This window comes from Cololabis saira, chromosome 19, assembly GCF_033807715.1.
Source record: "Cololabis saira isolate AMF1-May2022 chromosome 19, fColSai1.1, whole genome shotgun sequence".
Classification (NCBI taxonomy): Eukaryota; Metazoa; Chordata; class Actinopteri; order Beloniformes; family Belonidae; genus Cololabis; species Cololabis saira.
The window spans coordinates 16,082,004-16,101,176 of NC_084605.1; positions in this window are offsets into that span (position 1 = coordinate 16,082,004).

The following is a 19,173-nucleotide window of genomic DNA, read 5'->3' on the forward strand; positions in this document are numbered from 1 at the left end:
CGTAGATTAAGATTTTTATATCATGAGGGCCTCCTGGCCGCGTGACCGGCCCGGACGGGGTGGCCGGGGATTGCCTGGGTCGCGGTCCGCCGCCGCGGGATCCCTGGCTGCTTCTTTCCGCGCCGTGGGGGCCCCGCCCGCGGGCCCCCTCGGCCGCCGCCGGGTGGGGGGGGGGCCTCGCAGGCGGTGGGTTGCCTCCCTCCTACTTCTCCCCTCTGTGGGGTTGCCGGTGGCCTGGGTTCCGGGCTCTTCCTTGTCGGCCTCTGGTCTCGCGGGTGGCGGGGTTGCTCCCCCCCCTCCCCCACTATAGATACACTTCAGGTGGAGCTTTGTTTGGTTTATCACACACACACACACACACACACACACACACACACACACACACACACACACACACACACACACACACACACTCATATAGTCACATGCATACACACACACACACACACACACACACACACACACACACACACACACACACACACACATGCATGATCATATACATACACACACACACACATAGACATACACACTGGCTTGTTCACCTGCATGCTGGCTCTCTAGTTTTTGGGTTTAGGTAGCGATCAGATCTCAAGATTTAGGTCGATTGCTGTTCGTGTTTTGGATGGCTCCGTGCCGGTTTCGTGCTTTGTTTGTGGTTTTTTTGTTGCAGATTTCCAGTGCTTGACGTGTGTCTCCGTGTGTTCCTGCTTCCTGGATTGGCAGTGGATGTCGTCACCCCCCCCCATCACCCCCCCCCCCCCCCAAAAAAAAAAAAACAAAAAACACTGGGTTTGTATGTGTATATTTATGTATGTGTACGCATATGTGTGCGTATATATATGTATATATTACATATAGTAATAATGCACATATATACACTTTTGGTTTCTACCGTCATGGTATCAATCAATAATATGTGTGCAGACAAGGTAAAAAAAAAATAAATAAATAAAAAAAAAAAAAAGAAAAAAAAGAAAAAAAAAAAAAGATTTTTATATCATGTACAACGGGACATATGACTGACACAAGAATGACATGTATAACACAAGAAACCATCTTGTTGTGCCTTAAAAAAAAACTCTCAACCTTCATTAAAGCAAATGACGATTAAAGAAACACTACGTAACTTTTCCACCTTAATATCATATTTCCAGAGTCATTGTGATGGTACATCAACTTCCAACAGGTTTAATGACACATCTTTCATGGTCTGAGGGGGTCTGTATCGCCTTCACTGGCACTATGTAACTTTGAGGAGCATGGTAGGAACCCTTCCACACTAAAAAACTACAAATCTTTACGACTTTGACTGCTTTACGGCATATGTCACTTCCCCCTCCTTCCCGATTCGCAGTTGAAACAAAAATGGGCGGGGCTTGGAGCGCAGGGCTCCGCAGAAGCTGGTAACCCGTTGCTGCGTTGTGGATGCAGGAGCTCCACACAACAGACGTGGGGAAAAGATCGCTAATGGTTTAACTTTTCAACGGTTTCCTGCTCGGAGGCAGAACCACGCAGGCCAAGTATCTGATATGACAAAGTAAAAGAGTGAAAAAGTCGTCCGCTCGCTTGGATCGCGGCTGTAACGACCAAACACCTTCCACACAGTAAAGCCTGAATTATGGTTCTGCGTTAAATCGACGCAGACCTACGGCGTAGGGTACGTGGCGACGCGCAACGTACGGTGCGTGTCGCCGCGTACCCCACGCCGTAGGCTCTGTGTCGATTTAACGCAGAACCATAAATCAGCCTTAAACCACAAACACTCACACAGATGGGCGTCGGATAAAAACACAGGTTTTATTCCCCACTTCGCCAGCTAAACGCAGTTGCTGGCCAGCTTTCTGCGGTGCAATTAACCCCAATCTTCAGATAAAACTAGTTTGTTGAGGAAAAAATATTAACTCTTATTTGTAGCTGCAGAGCAAAAAAATAATCTCACGAGGAAAACAAAAATATTGCTCACGCCTCGGAGCCTCTTCACCATAATATAGCAGTCAAAAAAAAGAAAAGAAAAGTAAGAGGGATACAAAACATGTACTGTATGTTGTACTATTATACAAATTTATTGAAACACATGGCGAGTCAAACATTTACCAAAGCAGCTGCCAAACACTCCTAAACAAGGTAGCCGGAGACGGTGGTTCTGCAGAACTGCGGCAGTAATCCCTTATAAAGAGTGGCGCTCCGACCAGGAGCTTCATTCTTTAGTAGGGATTTCATATGGATCCAAAACGTTAATAATCATTATTTTCTCCATATACCGCTCCCTGGCTTCCTTGTTTAAGGTATCCCGGTAAATTCCAGTTTCTTTCCAGCAGTTTAACATCTTTTTTTTTGCGTTCCGTCTGTTCACTTGGTGAAACAGAAAAGCGTCCCGTCTTCTCTCATCAAAACAAATGCACGCGACGGGACAGGAGTTTTCCGGCAGTACGCGCTGGTGCTCATGGGAAACGTAGTGTTCTTTCTGGTAAAACACTCATAGACGGATTACCGCATGGGCAAAGTGGGCATGTGCCCAGGGCCCTGGAGCCAATGGGGGCCCTCGGCTTTCAAACATTTTTTTTTTTTATGTGTAGCCTAAATTAAAATAAATTTACAAGCTCATAGGGCCCCGTTTTGTGTGATACGTTCATATATAATCGTAAATTGTAGGCTATAATTACGATAAAATGTGCATTGTGCGGTCAGTGTAGGCTAATTCTTACTTTACAACTGTCCTGAACACATCAGGGCTGTGAGCCGTTAAATCGACGCAGGGCCTCCGCCGTAGGGTACGGCGAAGCCTACGGCGTAGGGTACGCGGCGACGCGCACCGTACGTGCGCATCGCCGCGTACCCTACGCCGTAGGTGCCGCGTTGTGTAACGCGGAACCATAAATCAGCCTTAAACAGTTTTGCCAATTTGCCGACTCGGCAAATTTGCGGCCATGAAAGAAATGAGCGCTAAACTTTAAAAGAGGACTAAGCATGTACAAAGTTTTATGGAAGAGTCAACTACCATTGGTGAGTCAGTGTAACCTTCTTAAATAATTTATTTATCAGAGTTGTGGTATTCTTGACCACCTGCCTATTTTAATGAGCTTTGTGTTGTTGTCAACTAGACCGCCGAGTCTATTCTCTGTTATAGAGCTCAGAAATGATGTTATAGACCGCTGTGTCTATATCTATCTAAATAGATTGTGTAGATCATTTATGGGTTTCTTTTTTGTATTTAAGCTGTATCAAAGACGGAACTGAGTCAGTCCATATCTGAGTTTTCAGCTCCATGTGATTGACAGCTGTCAGGCCTGTGTGTGTGTGTGTGTGTGTGTGTGTGTGTGTGTGTGTGTGTGTGTGTGTGTGTGTGTGTGTGTGTGTGTGTGTGTGTGTGTGTGTGTGTGTGTGTGTGTGTGTGTGTGTGTGTGTGTGTGTGTGTGTGTGTGTGTGTGCGTGCGTGCGTGCGTTCTTATGAACAAGTTTGTGACTTTACTCTGCTTTCTGCAGCATAGGCCTATAGGCTTAGCTCAAAAAAAAAGTTGAAATAAATGTTGTTTGATGGGTAGGATGAGGTGTTGTTGAACGTTAAAATTACTATCATAAGGGCCCATGGAGAACGCTCCGCCCCCTCTGTACTGAGACCCACGCTCCGCCACTCCGCCATCCACAATCACACGGTGTGATTGTCAATCACACCGTGTGATTGTGGATGGCGGAGTGATTGTGGATTCTCTACGCTATTGTGAGACCAAACTGAGTGATTGGGGAGGGCATGCACCGTGCACGTAGGATATTATTGTAGGTAGTAGGGGCCCATAGCGAGTTTGTGTCCAGGGCCAGTGGTCATGATAATCCGTCCTTGAAAACACTACCGCTTTTGTCCAAAAGATGCCGCCAAACTCAGAAAAGCTGAAAGTTACGTTGTGCTGCTTTAAATCAAGAATTTAGTTTAATCTTCTATTTTTGTCTTTTCTTCCCAGTTGTTTACATATATATTAATGGTTAATACTAAATTTGGCAAAACCTGAAAGGAACATATATATAAATATATTCATTTTGATCTTGCAACAGAGGGTTTGTTTTGTTTTTTGTGTGAAAGTGTTTATTTCACTAGCCGTCTAGAGTCTAGACAGTCTACCATGTTTTACTGGCCCCTAAAAAAACATACCTGTTTCTGTTGAAAGGTGAATAAAATCACTGACAGCTGGACATGAATGAGCAGGAAAGAGAAGACAGGACAGTGACGGGTGCAGCTTCGTGACTGAGTGGTGTGTTGTAGTGTATGTAAATGAGAGTTTAACGTGTTGTGTTGGAATAAAAGGACATTTTAACATAGGACAAACGGATATATAAAGAAAGTGAGGAGCTTTCCTTGTGTAGTTGTATAATAATTCTGTGTGTGAGGCGTGTAGGGCTGTGAGTTCATTTAAATATCTGTGTCTAGGTTGGTGGGGGCATAGATACTAGGAATTTAACTAGGAATTTATTAAAGGATAGCCCCTAGAGATGTAACATCTAATTTTCAAGGGGGTCCCATAAAACATACAACATTACAATATATCACATTACAGTACAGACATACATGACATAAAACAAACACAGACATCTTGCTCACCCCCTCCCACACACAACCCCTACCCACATAAGTCTAGTTACAAAGTAGGCTAATTAAATAACCGAAACAATGAGATAAATATAACATAACAGAGAGAAAAGAAAAAAATAAATAAATAAATAAAAATAAATAAATAGAAAAAAGGACACAAAAAAATACATAAATAAATTAAAAACATAGGCAATTTGTTTTAAGATGATAATATAATGCCAACTTAAAACAATGAAAAGAGGTAATAGAACGCAAAAGGAGGGGAAGACTATTCCAATCTGATGGAGCTTTAGAATAAAATGATCTTTTCCCAACCTCTTTTAAAATTCTAGAAAGAACAAACGGAAAATTCATATGTCTAAGTGAGTATGGAGAGTTATATAGAATCATGAGTTCTTTTAAATAAGGAGGACAGTGAAAATAAACACATTTAAAAAGGAACTGATGCCAGTGAAATTGCCGTCTAGATTTGGGTTGCAACCAGTTCAATGAATCAAACATAAAACAATGATGTGTTCTGAAAGGACAGCGTAACACAAATCTACATAATGAAATAAATAATACAGTCAGAGGTTTAAGATGGGTATATGGAGTATTTTGATAAACAATATCTGCATAATCAACAAGTGGTAGTATGAGTTGAGAAATTAACCTTTTTCTGACAGAAAGTGTGAAACAGTTGATTGAACGGTAAAGTGAAGCGAGACAGCCATATGCTTTTTTAACAGTATAATCAATGTGAGGTTTAAATGTAAGTTCCGGGTCAATCCAAAGTCCAAGATATTTGAATGTGTCAACTTTATCAACAAGAGATCCATCGGAAAAATAAATATGAAAATTAGATGAACGGGTTCGGAGGTGACGTGTACTGAAAACCATGCTACAGGACTTCTTTTTGTTCAATATAAGTTTGTTCTTACGGAACCAGTCTTGAACCATATTAAAATCAAGCTTTAAAGAGTTCTGGATGTGTGCTATATCAAGGTTTGAGGTGTATATAACAGTGTCGTCAGCATATAAGTGGGTATGACAATTAGAACAGATACTCGGCAAATCATTAATGAAAATAGAAAAAAGAAGCGGACCCAATGTGGAACCTTGAGGAACACCTTTGTCAATAATTAAAAAGTCAGATTCATGACCCTAAACAACAACACATTGACAACGATTATGGAGATAAGCATTAAACCAGAGAAGAGCATTTTGATCAAGACCAATAGCAAAAAGTTTGTCAAGAAGTAAATAGTGATCAACCAAGTCAAAAGCTTTAGACAAATTAATAAAAATTGCACCAGTAAATTGGCCATGATCAAAGGAGGTGAACACATCATTTGTGAATTTCAATAAAGCTGGCGTAGTGGAAAAGTTTGGTCTAAATACTGATTGGAAAGGTGATAGAATGTTGGATGAGTTTAAATAAAGTGACTGTTGATTAAAAATAATCCTTTCAAAGGTTTTTGCAATTGTACAAATACATACATGCATATCAATTACATGAAAGTACCATGTACCGACTATCTATATATAGAAATGTATGTATATTCTTGAAACTATGAAGTCCTACATGCAGTCAACTATACAGTTGATTATACCTACATAACCAAATATCGATTTGTGTGTATATACATGTTCATTAATGACGGAAAAACAATCGTGCAGTTCTTAAGACAAATAAATGTGTAAACACCTATTTGAGAGTACATAGCATCCTAGATTTATCGTGTATTTAGATACATTAGATAGAGAACCAAGCATCTTATTAAGGGATTAGAAGGTGTTGTAATGGCCTCCAGTGCAACTGTGAGAAACCTTGGTGTTATTTTGGACCACGATTTGTTGTTGTTCCATTCTCAGAGTGCAGGTTGTAGTAGTTCAACTTTCAGTATGGGTTAAGGAGGCTGACACCTCCACCTTTATAACCAAAAACATTTTAGCAAAGCCTCTAGTTAGTGTAAACTCTAGGGTGTTTGGGCCAGTAGTCATAGCTGCAGCTACAGGATGAGACTATAACAGTTAATCTTAAAAATAGCTTCATTGTAGATGGCATAGGCCTACGCTGCAGGGGGAGACCAAGATGATCCTCTGAGTGGTGCCCATCCCCCCCTTCCTTTACGATCAACCCTCAATTAGAAGTATCTCATAACCATCATTGTTCTGGTTTTCTCCCACTAGGGGAGTTTTAATCGGCCATTATGTAATAATTACATGGGGGTGATGTTCTGGTCTCAATGGAAGTTAGTTTTTTTTCCCAGTAAGAAATATCACATTAACGTAGGTGGAGTATCCCGATCATAAACAGTAAACTGACTAACCCAAACATTCTGATGAAAACTTTTACATGACTTTGTTTAAAAGTATTCCCTTCGTACTTCACCTTTACTTTTATTCTTTAGTGGCAATGATTTTAGCACACTTTCCAAGTCTTGTAATTTTGTTTACCTCAGCATTTTATCACTGCTAGTTTCAGCTAGTCTGTTAACAGGTGTGATGACCAAGAGTGCCAACTTGTAGCTGGAAGACAAGTCCTTTCCAGACCCACTAGTTTACAAGATTTGATAGTGCCTTATGTTCCTGGCAGAGCTCTCCGCTCCCACGGTGCAGGTTTACTTGTAGTTCCTAGAGTATCTAAATGTAGATTTGGAGGGCGGGCGTTCTGCTATCAGGCACCATTACTTTGGAACCAACTTCCAATCTGGGTTAAGGAGGCTGACACCACCTCCACCTTTAAAACTAAACTTAAAACCTTTCTGTTTAGTAAAGCCTATAGTTAGTGTTTAGTAAACCTCTAGCTGGTGTTGGTAAATCTCTAGGTAGTTTAAACTCTAGTGTGTTAGAGTCAGTAGTCATAGTTGCAGCTATAGAACAAAACTATAATAGTTAGTCTCAAATATAGCTTCGCGGTAGATATGCTGCTATAGGCTTATGCTGCAGGGGGGCACCGACATGATCCGCTGGGCGGTGCCTCTCACCCTTCTTCTCCTCCCCTTTTCCCTGCCTCTCTTCTCCATTACCATTTTTATTTATTATAAATATCTCATAGCTATCATTTTTGTCCATCGTTCCTGTAGTTTCTTGTGCCGGCCCCCCTTTTTTCTATTTTGTGCCCCCCCATCCCCGGTCATCCCGTTGCTGCTTCCACCTGCCTACGTAGATGTCTGCTGTTGCTGCTTCCGCCTGCCTGCACCCCCCCCCCCCCCCCCCTTTGGTCATCCCGCTGCTGCTTCCACATGACTTGTGTGCTGCCGACGCCCCCCCCCACCTCTGGTCATCCCGCTGCTGCGTGCTGCTGACGTCCCTGACTCCCCCAGTCTGGCCTTCGGCAGGAGGGTCCCCCCTTATGAGCCTGGTCCTGCTCAAGGTTTCTTCCCTCCTAAAGGGGAGTTTTTCCTTGCCATTGTTTGGCTTAAGGCTTTTCTCCCACTATGGGAGTTTTCACCTGCCATTGTTTATATAATAATTGCTCGGGGGTTTATGTTTATGTTCTGGATCTCTGGAAAGCGTCGAGACAACATCTGTTGTATTAGACGCTATACAAATAAAATTGAATTGTAATAGGGCCATCTTAGGTGGAATTGGCCTACAACACAGCTTTACCCAGTAGGTCCCAATACAGTCCAGGACCTCTAGACAGGTCTTGCCCAGTTTCTCACTGGTCCCCCATTTCTGTACCTTTATTATAAATAAGCATTCCCCAAAGCCATGTACTAGTAAAAAAATCTTTATTGGCCAAAACGATAATATAATATGCAAAACTAGGACACATTTCTGCCAGCCTTGAGACACCTTAGCATTTCCTGCAGAAGTCTAGGAGGCTGCTTGGACGACCTTTTTCTGCTGCACAGAACCATGATTGTCAAAACATGCTCTGTCAAGTAGTGGATGGCTTGAGAGTAGTCTTTGCCCTTCTCATGGTGCTGGCTGAAGGTAGTCTGGGTGCCAGGAGGGTACAGGCCATACAGGAGGTTGTAGTCCAAGTATGGATAGGGGTAAGCCGAGAAACCACCCACACCAAACTGGGGAACCACCGCACTTGTGAATCCCTGCCGTCGTTGGCCCAGTTGGTCAGCCGGATAGCCAAATTCCTCTGTCTGCTGCAGGAAGTAACCCAAGTTCAGCTTCCTTCATAATACTGGAAGCTTCTCCTGCCTGGAAGCTAGGTTCAGGTGGTGGTGGAGGGGCTGAGAGGAGAACGTCACTGGCACCCATGGTCTGGTCATCTTCTGCTGCTTCAGTCAAGCTTTGGGGAGGAACGGCCCACAGGGTTTCTGTGGAGAAACAAGTCAGGATACACTACCCAACCACAAGACTAGTACCATGCATCTACAGACTTATTTGGTAGAAGAGACTGACCTCCAGCTGGTCCTGACACCAACAGCTCCTGCTTGAAAGGGCAAAGCAGAACCAGAGACAACATAGCCAGGCTGAAGTGGCACATCTGACCCAACATAGTATCCCACAGCAGGTGCAGCTGAGCCCAGGCTACTCACTACTGGCGTTGTATAGCCAACAAGCTGAGGGGGATTAGGATCTTGGACAAGTACTGGGGCAGAGATCAGTCTAGGAGCACTGTGCAGTACTGGTGGATACTGTGGATGCTCCCTGGTAGGAGGCAGAGTTACCACCAACACTGCCCCCGCCACCACCACTCTGTTGGTGAGATTTTGATCCTGAGGACAGAAAACATGATTTAAGGCAAGTGTAATACAACTTCACATGTGTCTTCAGCAGATCATAGCCTACCTTTCAAATGCATACCACATGACTCCACAATCAATGCACAGAGAGAAACCGTGAAACCATTAAAAACAAGAACACAACTACATCAGAAAATTCTAGAACTTGCTCGAAACAGTTTCTTCAAACCAAGACTGGACCAAACCTCAGAAAGATGCCTGAAATCTTCATAGTGAAAGTCAGACATAAAGCAGGCAGCATGGCTGATAGTTTTTAAATGTTGCCAGAGACCAGTTCTGACCAATAGCCGCTTAACGGGCTAATGACACACAGCTGCTGTTGTCTGACTCCCAGGAACCGTTCTCACCTCAGTTGATGCTCCAACTGACTAAGTTAATATGGACCACAATACTCCAATCATAATCAGATCGAGGAAGGACTCGGATTAAGAAACGTTCATGTAAATAGCAGCTTTAAACTAATTACGTTTCTTGGCGGTAAGGTATTGCGTACTTCCTGTTTGTTGTTCGCAGTCTGTTGCTGTTTGCACGGTGACACGGGCTCTGATTCTTCAAATCTTTTTGATCTAAACGTACCTTGTTTTTTTGATAATATAAGACTATATGTGGTAAACCTCTGTTTTAAATTGAGCACTTGCACATTTTCCCTTCTGCAACTCATCGTCACCAATCACCGGTACACTTTCTGTCTTTTAGCCTCTTTGCATGGCCTCCTCTTCTCCCACGGTTTCTTCTTCTCACTGCTCAGTGTGTGAAATGTGTAGTTTATTCATAGCATTGGAAGCGAGGCTCAGTGAATTAGAGGTCTGGTTCCGCCAACTAGACCATAGATCCTGTAGACCCCTCTGAGCTGACCCCAGTCATCAATAGAGTTATATCATCCACCTGTTTGTTAGACCTCATCCCGACTCAACTACTCAAAAATTTTCTTTCTCTTATTGGTCAACAATACTGGACCAGATCAACGTATCCCTAAACTAAAGAATACGTACCGCAGGTTTTTAAAGTTGCTGTAATTAAACCTTTACTTAAAAACCTTCTCTTGACCCACACATTTTAGCTAATTATAGACCAATTTCCAACCTTCCATTTGTATCAAAAAATCTGGAAAAGGTAGTCACAAGCCAGTTATGTGACCATTTGTATAGAAGTGATCTATGTGAAGTTTTTCAGTCAGGGTTCAGAATGCATCATAGCACAGAAACAGCACTGGTTCGAGTCACGATTGAGCTTCTTATGGCCTCAGATAAGGGTTTACTGTTCATACTGGTTCTACTGAAGCTCAGTGCTGATTTTGACACTATAGATCACAGCATTTTACTACACAGGCTAGAGCATGTTGTTGGGATTAAATGGACAGCTCTAGGTTGGTTTAAATCATTTATATTATTTATATATTCCACTTTGTTCATGTACACAAGATTTCTTCAGAACAGACACTGCTCTGGTGTTCCACAGGGTTCAGTGCTAGGGCCAATCTTGTTCAGTTTATACATGCAGCTGCCGGGTGTATAATACAGAATCACCTCAACAATTTTCATTGCTATGCTGATACGCAGCTGTATTTGTCTATGAAGCCAGGTGAAACAGAACCATTAGCTAAACTCCAGGCATGTCTTAGGGCAGTGGTCTTCAACCCTGGTCCTCGGGACCCTCTGTCCTGCATGTTTTAGATGTTGCCCTGCATCACCACACCTGATTCTAGTTAACAGTCATCATCAGCATGTCATCAAGTTCTGGACAAGTTTGTTAATGACACAGTCATTTGTATCAGGGTGCGCTGAAGCAGGGAAACATCTAAAACATGCAGGACAGGGGGTCCCGAGGACCAGGGTTGAAGACCACTGTCTTAGGGAGTTCAAGGACTGGATGTCCACTCATTTTTGCTTCTAAATTCCGATAAAACAGAGGTTATTATTTCTGGTCCCAAGCATTTTAGGAAGGGATTAGATGGTGTTGTAATGGCCTCCAGTTAGGGCTGGGCGATATGGACCAAAAGTCATATCTCGATATTTTCTAGCTAAATGGCGATACTCGATATATATCTCGATATTTTTTCTGTGCCTTAATTGGGGTTTCCCCCAAAGCATTATAGCGTAGCATCTCTGATAGCTTCATTTTTTTCTGAGGCAAACCCTTAAAAAAACAGTCAGTTTTAATACAAAGCCTCGTGCCAAATGTCACACAGGTACATTTGTTAACAGAGGTCTGCACAATATCAAAATGTATAAAACAAATGAAATAAAAATAAACTGCCTGCATATATAAAATAAAAATGCTTCTTGAATAAAATAAAACAAATATCCCTTTCCTGCATAACAATTAAATTAAAATACACTGTGCAATTAATACAATGTAGACAGTAACAGGCAGACTTTTCCACTGAGGTTGACAGTGCAAATAACAAAACATTTGTGCAAATCTCAAATAAAACATTCAAGTCAATTTGTCACAAAATAAGCTATATCAAAATCATTAAAAAAAAATGTTAAAAAAAAAATGTTAATTTTTTTTTTTTTTTTTTTTAAATCAATATAAACGATATTGTCTCGTACCATATCGTGTTTGAAAATATATCGATATATATTAAAATCTCGATATATCGCCCAGCCCTACCTCCAGTGATACTGTACAAAACCTTGGTGTTATTTTCGATCAGGATTTGTTGTTTAAACAGCATATTAATCAGGTTTGTAAAACAGCGTCTTTCCATCTCCGTAATATCGCAAAGATTAAGAACATCCTCTCCCAGAGGGAAGATAAAAAACGAATTCCCACGTTTGTATCTTCAAGACTAGATTACTGTAATGTATTATTAGCAGGATGTTCAAGTAATTCTCCGAATAGGCTCCAGCTGATCCAAAATGCAGCAGCGCGAGTGCTGACAGGAATCCACAATAGAAATCACGTCTCTCCAGTGTTAGCTTCCCATAAAACTTGGAATCTAATTCAAAATTGTCTTCCTTATAAAGCCCAAAGGGGCCGAGTTCCACAATATTTGCAAGACCTAATAGTACCTTATGTTGCTTATAGAGGTCTCCGCTCTCAGAGTGCAGGTTTACTCATAGTTCAACTTCCAGTTTGGGTTAAGGAGGCTGACAACACCTCCACCTTTAAAACCAAACTTAAAACCTTTCTGTTCCGTTTCTGACGCGTTTTTCACAGGCAAAAAAGTGAAGAGTGAAGTTTTTCTTGTTACACCCTTTTAGACACATTTGAGGGATGTTGGCCAAGACTTTTAATAGTGTTAAAAGCATGTTAAAAATTGTCACAATACCTTTAAAACCAAACAAAACATTTTAGTAAAGCCTCTAGTTAGTGTAAACTCTAGGGTGTTAGAGCCAGTAATCATAGCTGCAGCTACAGGACGAGATTAAAACAGTTCTTCTTAAAGATAGCTTCATTGTAAATATGCTTCCATAGGCCTACGCTGCAGGGGGACACCAACATAATCCACTGAGTGGTGCCCATCACCCCTCCTTCTCTCCTCTTCTTTTTCCTTTCATCTCAGTTATTAATTAGAAGTATCTCATATCCATCATTGTTCTTGTAGTTTGTTGTGCTGTCTGCCCCCTCATTTTCTCTTCTGTAGGGGCATAGCATAGCCAGTACTGACAGCTCCTGTCTGAGGGGGCATAGCAGACCCAGGACCAACATAGTATCCCACAGCAGGTGCAGCTGAGCCCAGGCTGCTCACTACTGGAGTTGGATAACCATGATATTCATAGCTATTCTGAACCTTGGTACATTTGCACGCTGTCACTGTCATGTGAAAAATAAAAGGACAATTATACCATGACTCAGCATTAGCTGAACAAGAGATATAATCCCATGTCATTATTTACTTAACAAAAATAAACCAACAAGGCAACATACAGAAGCAGCCTGTGAAATAATACAAAAAAAAGCATTATTTTTTTTGAGTTAAGAGTGAGTTAAATAATCATCAGCAGGACTGATCTGCTCTATTAAATCAATATTTGCTAGTCCTGAGCGTTCAGAGTTTTAGTAACACAATATTAAGGAGGAAAGACATCAGCAGTGCAGTCATATAAGGTCACATCTCACACAGTCCATCTGAGCAGAGCCGGATTAAATAAATGGACTACACTAGGCAGACTGTGATTTTTGGGCCCCCCTCCATCGATGTTATTTATGAAATCTTAAACTTACCAAAGTTACTAATAAAACTTAATTCACATTTTACATAGCCTAGTCATAGTCAAGTTGGTTCTTTGTATTCCAAAATAAGTCATGTGTTGTATATTAAACAGTCTATCAGACTATTTTTAGATTTTTATTATTTATACGTTATTACAACGCTCTATTAAATGCTATTAAATTATCCTTATCTTATCGATTGTGAGCATTTTGCAGAAAATCTTAATTAAATGTGTTGATTAAATTGAATAGTTAAATAAGAAATCAAATCTACAAAGACCAATAAAATTTGCAGTAAGACAAAGTGTGCTGTAGTATGTATGTCTGTATGTGTATATGTATGTATGTGTATGCGTATGCAGAGCCGTTTGGGAGATTTGCGAGGCCCTGTGTGAAATTGTCAGGGGGGGTCCTTTTTGGGTTTTTTTGGGTTTTTCGGGTCGGATCGGGTGTCTATATGCGCAATTTTAACTCTCCAATTAGCAAAATACTGGATACCTTCCCCTGCCTCATCATCATCTGGGCTTGCCTCGACGCGGGGCCCCATGGCTGCTTGAGACCCGGTCGGATCGGTGATTTTTGTAACAAATGTATCAAACGAGCCTTTCAGAGAGGCATTAAACTCTTCCATTTTCTTTAGTTTTTTTCTTTTTTCATCCCCTGATGGAAATTTCCTGAATCTCTCTCGTTCTCTCGACATTGTGTGACAGTTTGTTCCAACTCCACCCGTCTGGATCAGACTAGCTTGTGTCCGCGCTTGGTCTGACCAGTTGTATTGAACAACAGACACGCGTCATCATTGCACATATATTTATTGATATGCACAGACTAGTACACATTTAGGTCTGTAATGGAACGTGACTGTTAATATTTATAAGGGAAAAAAGGAAAAAAAAAAACGAAAGAAAAAAAAAACGGCCCATAGCGCGAGGCCCCTTGGGGCGCGAGGCCCCGTGCGGTTGCACGGTTCGCACATCCCTTGCGGCGGCCCTGTGCATATGTATGCGTATATATATATGTATGTATACTAAATATAGTAATAATGCACATATATATGCCTTAGGTTTTTACCGGCATGTTATCAACCATTAATATGTGTGCAGACTTTGCGTTAATCCGGCTCTGCATCTGAGATCTGCATAATCCAGGGTCAAAGATGCTAGTTGGCCTTAAAAGAGAAATCCTGCCATGAGGAGCAGTTCTCTAGAGGTAAATGCCTTGTTTGTACTTTAGGTCGGAGTATAAGTACACATAAGTACACATCATCAGAATCAGAATCAAAAAGAAGTTTATTGCCAAGTAGTTTAACACACACACTGAATTTGTTGTGGTGATTGGTGCAATACAAAAGAACAAATAATATCAAAAGAAAAAATGTACAACATGTTGGTTTTTAAAATGCCGGACGGGAGTAATTAGTGATTAGTAATTAAAGATGACCTAGGATGTGCGTTAATGTGACGCATAAGGTCAGAACTGGGATCTTTACGTTAATGTAACGTAGAGTGTGGTGGGGGGACAGACCGTGGTGGACGGGGGAGAGGGGGGACCGGGCCCTTGTTGACGAGGACAGCTGCAGTCGGGAAAAAACTGTTTTTATGGCGTGAGGTTTTGGTCCTGATGGACCGCAGCCTCCTGAGGGAAGAGTCTGAAACAGTTTGTGTCCGGGGTGGGAGGGGTCTGCTGCAACCTTTCCTGCACGCTTCAGGGTGCAGGCGTGCAGGTCTTGGAGAGATGGAAGATTGCAGAGCGGATGATACGCTGCAGCTGCTCCTGTCCTTCACAGTGGCAGCAGCGTACCAGACGGTGATGGAGGAGGTGAGGATGGACTCAATGATGGCCGTGTAAAACTGCACCATCATTTTCTTTGGCAGGTTGAACTTCTCCAACTGCCGCAGAAAGTACATCCTCTGCTGTGCTTTTTTGGTGAGGGAGGTGATGTTCAGCTCCCACTTGAGGTCCTGGGTTATGATGGTCCCCAGGAAGCGGTAAGACTCCACCGTGTCTGCTGGAGAGTCAGGCAGGGTGAGGGGGGCAGGTGGGGCTGCGTTCCTCCTGTAGTCCACTATCATCTCCACTGTCTTTAGAGCGTTGAGCTCTAGATTGTTCTGGCCGCACCAGGTCACCAGCTGGTCCACCTCCCACCTGTAGGAGGACTCATCACCATCAGGGATGAGTCCAATGAGGGTGGTGTCGTCCGCAAAGCTGTTGGTGTACAGGGAGAAGAGCAGAGAAGAAAGAACGCAGCCTTGAGGGGATCCGGTGCTGATGGTCCGAGGTCAAACATATTTTCCCAGCATAACCTGGTACAGAGGTGCTACAACAGCAGAAGACAAGTCTGGATGCTGCTCCTGTCAGCCAAGAACACAAAACTAAGGCTTCAATTAGCATGGTCAGAATAAATCAAGAGGTTTGATGAGTCTTGATTTCTGCAGCACCATATGGATGGAAGGGTCAGATGTTGACATGAACACAACAGGTGTTTTTCTCATCTGTTAGCATTTCAGGGTGATGGTGGGTCAATTGTGATGGGGATATATTAATTCTCTTTTTAATATTTACTGTGTAGGCCATTTAGCAACATTCTGCAGGCAATGCAGGAATGGGATTGATCATGTAAAGTAACTAGCCAATTTGAACAAAAATATGTTCAGAGTTTTAGTCGAGATTTAGATAAATAGCGTTGAAACAATACCGATCTCGTGGTCTCAAACAGTGAACTAGTGTCTGCTTGTCCTGTTTGGGTTCTTTAGACCTTTAAGAATTTTCACTAAATTCAAGTGAAGCTAAATTATAAATGCATTAAAACAAGGTCAATTAAATTGGAAACTAAACAATTTTATTGAAGTGCATTGACTTTGTCCACTTTCAGTGCCTTGATAGTTGTGAATTAGTAAAATAAAGTTCATTAAAATAACCATCCATACCTGCTTATTCCTATTCATGAGGTCATTCAAAATATGTTATATACCAGCTCCTACTGGAAGAATGTGGAAGGTGACCACTGATGAGGGCAGACATATTGATCTGTGATCAATTTCACAGGAAAAATGTGTCACATGATGAGATTACACATCATGGAATAGTGGGACGACAATTAGCCAATTACCATTTTAGTAATTAGTTCTAAATATTGCACTGAATGAAATTCTAAAGTGATTTACTTTACTGTCACCGAAGTATATCATTTTTTTTTTTTTTTTTTTTTTTTTTATTTATTTAAAATGGGACAGCGCATATTAATGAACATTTACATGTAAATATGCCAGATTATAGCCTCAGGCTAATTTCCATCTGTAGTCCCCTGGCAGGTTGATGGTAACATGAACATAAACGAATCAGAAAAAACAAAGACAGAAACACATAATACCACAACACAACACGAAACTCAGTACAAAGAATAAAAACAGGAGACCAACGACCAGTGTGTAAACGAGTCTAAACAGTAGAGTACAGTTATAGTGGATATATGTTAAAGTGTTTATATTTTAAAGTGCTTAGTGCGAGGAGATAAATTATATTGCACAGGAACCAAAATGGAGTATACATATTGCACAAAACCCGTCGTTAATATAAAGTGCATAATCAAATTGCACATTGCTCTACCGTATCTCTACTAATTGTATTTAATATATACATATGTATATATACACATATATATACACACATACGCATGTACAGTACGTACACACACTCATATACACACATATATATACATACACCTACACACACATATCCATACCCATGTCTATATACATACCCCAGACAAGCCCAATCTGAATTATGCATGATCACAGGTTTGGTTGCCTCTTAACCACATCTTCAAGTGTTTCTTAAATGTGGTGAAATTAGAGCACTCCCTTACCGAGGGTGGGATGCTATTCCAAAATGCACACCCTTTATAAGATAGGGTATTTTGGGCAAAAGTTGTCCGCCTGAAACTTAGGTCACAATCCCCTCTATCAGTGGCTCTCGTCGCACGCAGAGTAGGGCCACGGGTAGATCTCTTTTTAATAAACATTTTCAGTGGCAGAGGAGCCAAACCATGTAATGTTTTATAGATAAGACCAGCAGATTTGAAATTTCTCAAGTTAGTGAAATTCAGAAAATTATATTTGTCGAGGATTCTACAGTGGTGATAAGACGAGGGCTTCTTATCCAAGACTTTTAGCGCCTTTTTAAAACAGGACTCAATAGGGCTAAGAAATGATTCACAGGTGTAAGACCAGCTGGTGATACAGTAATCAATATGCGATAGAATCATAGAATGTAGAAATGTTAGGGCCGCACTGTCAGATGATCTGATCTGTTTGAAATTGCGGATATTAAAGTTAACAGTTCTTACGACACTTTTAATGTGATTCTTAAAGGACAACGTTGACTCCAACGTGACACCAAGATATTTAAACTCACTCACGTTCTGGAGTTCCTCTCCCCTCAGATACATTTTACAGGGGGACAGTCTAGTTGTTGGTTTACTGAAGGTCATACAGACTGTTTTTTTAGCATTTAGTGAGAGGCATGAATTAATCAGCCACTCCTGAATGTGGATTAGGACAGTGGTTAATTTATTGGCTGCATCTTGGGGATTTTTAGCAAAAGTAAAGATCACTGTATCATCAGCATACATAAGGGTGTCGATATCTGTGCAGACATTTGGCAGTTCATTAACATATAAAGAGAACAGAAGAGGCCCAAGCACAGATCCCTGAGGGACCCCTACTGGACAATGCAGGTAGGGTGATTTGTGCTCACCTACTCTTACAGAATTTTTCCTGTTTGATAAGTAAGATTTAATCCATGTAATGACATTATCAGAGAAATTAAAGCCAGAAAGTCTGGAGAGGAGGATATCATGGTTGACAGTGTCAAAAGCCCTTTTAAAGTCAATAAACACAGCACCCACACAAGGGTTTCTATCTAGATAAAATTTGACCTTTTCGATAAAAACACAGGCGGCTGTCTCAGTCAAGTGGTGGGAACGAAAACCGAACTGCATAGGATGGAGAGGTGGACCACTGTTATTAAGATGTTCTATAATAGATGTAGCAATCCACTTTTCAGCAATTTTAGAGATCACTGAGAGGATGCTAATGGGCCTGTAGTTGGCAGGGTCAGTTTTGTCACCGGCTTTGAATACAGGGATTACTGTTGCCACTTTCCACGCCGATGGGACAGTCGCCTGAATTAAGGATACATTAATTAAGTGTGTGATTGGGTGTGCTAAGGAATATTTATGAGATTTTAAAAAACTGGTATCAAGACCATGATCATCCCTGGCTTTGGACTTTTTTAAGTTAGTAATAATATTTATGACTTCAGGCACAGTTACTTCATTAATATTAAGAATTGCAGAATCACTAGTAAAAGAATTGAGACAATAATTAGAAAATTGCTGAGTAGCACTGGGCTTAGAAAAGGACAGAGATCTCAAGCACCGAATTTAAAAAATATTCATTCAATTTGGAAGCAAGTGTGACCGGTTCAGACACCAGCCTTCCGCAGAATTTAAGTTCAAGGTCTTTATTATCTTGATTTTTTTTATGTCTGCCCGTAAGCTTATTTATGGTTTCCCTGATCAGTTTACTATTTCCTTTTGCATTTTCAATAACATTCATAAAGAAAGTTGCCTTGGCTGAACGTAAAGTTTGTGTCACTTTATTTCTTAGTGATGTGAAAATTTGCCTATCTGTGGTCAGGCCAGAAATTAGGTATTTTTTTAATAACTGGTCC